Source organism: Sceloporus undulatus, chromosome 5 (assembly GCF_019175285.1).
Source record: "Sceloporus undulatus isolate JIND9_A2432 ecotype Alabama chromosome 5, SceUnd_v1.1, whole genome shotgun sequence".
In the NCBI taxonomy this organism is placed as follows: Eukaryota; Metazoa; Chordata; class Lepidosauria; order Squamata; family Phrynosomatidae; genus Sceloporus; species Sceloporus undulatus.
The window spans coordinates 168,839,703-168,840,148 of record NC_056526.1 but is presented as its reverse complement, the minus strand read 5'-3'; the positions used below and the strand labels follow the sequence as shown (position 1 = coordinate 168,840,148).

At 60.5% G+C, this 446-nt stretch overlaps 1 protein-coding gene across 1 annotated transcript in view; it reads right to left on the bottom strand.

Moving 5' to 3' along the window:
• Positions 1–446, bottom strand: part of TACR3 (tachykinin receptor 3) — a 53,609-nt gene that overhangs the window by 28,320 nt on the left and 24,843 nt on the right. The window lies entirely within an intron of this gene.

The following is a 446-nucleotide window of genomic DNA, read 5'->3' as shown; positions in this document are numbered from 1 at the left end:
GTCCGTGGGCGGCACTCCCGGGGCGGTGCGCAGCTGCACACCTTCGACACCACCGGGAGGAGGCCGCCCGGCAAGAGGCACAGTCCCCAGCAGCGACGGCGTCGGCGGCGTTGGCGGACCCTTGGGCGAGGAGGCGGTGGGGGGCGTGTCCAGGAGGGCCGGTTTCCCGGCTTTTGTACCCGCTGCTCACACCAGCGGGCCCCTCCCAAACTTTCCCCCAGATGTCTTAAAGGGCCCCACTCGCACCTGGCCGCCAAACGCCAAAGCCAGGCCGAGCCCAGAGTCTCAAGGGGGGGGTCCCCCGCCGCGGAGTTCCCCAAGTATGCTGTTGGAACATTATATTTTACCAGTAGAAAGTCAGATCTTAGCCTTAGTATTCTCAAATGTTTCAGGATAAGTTTAGCCTTTACACATAGGTGTCCATCAGTATAACTAATGTTTGGATT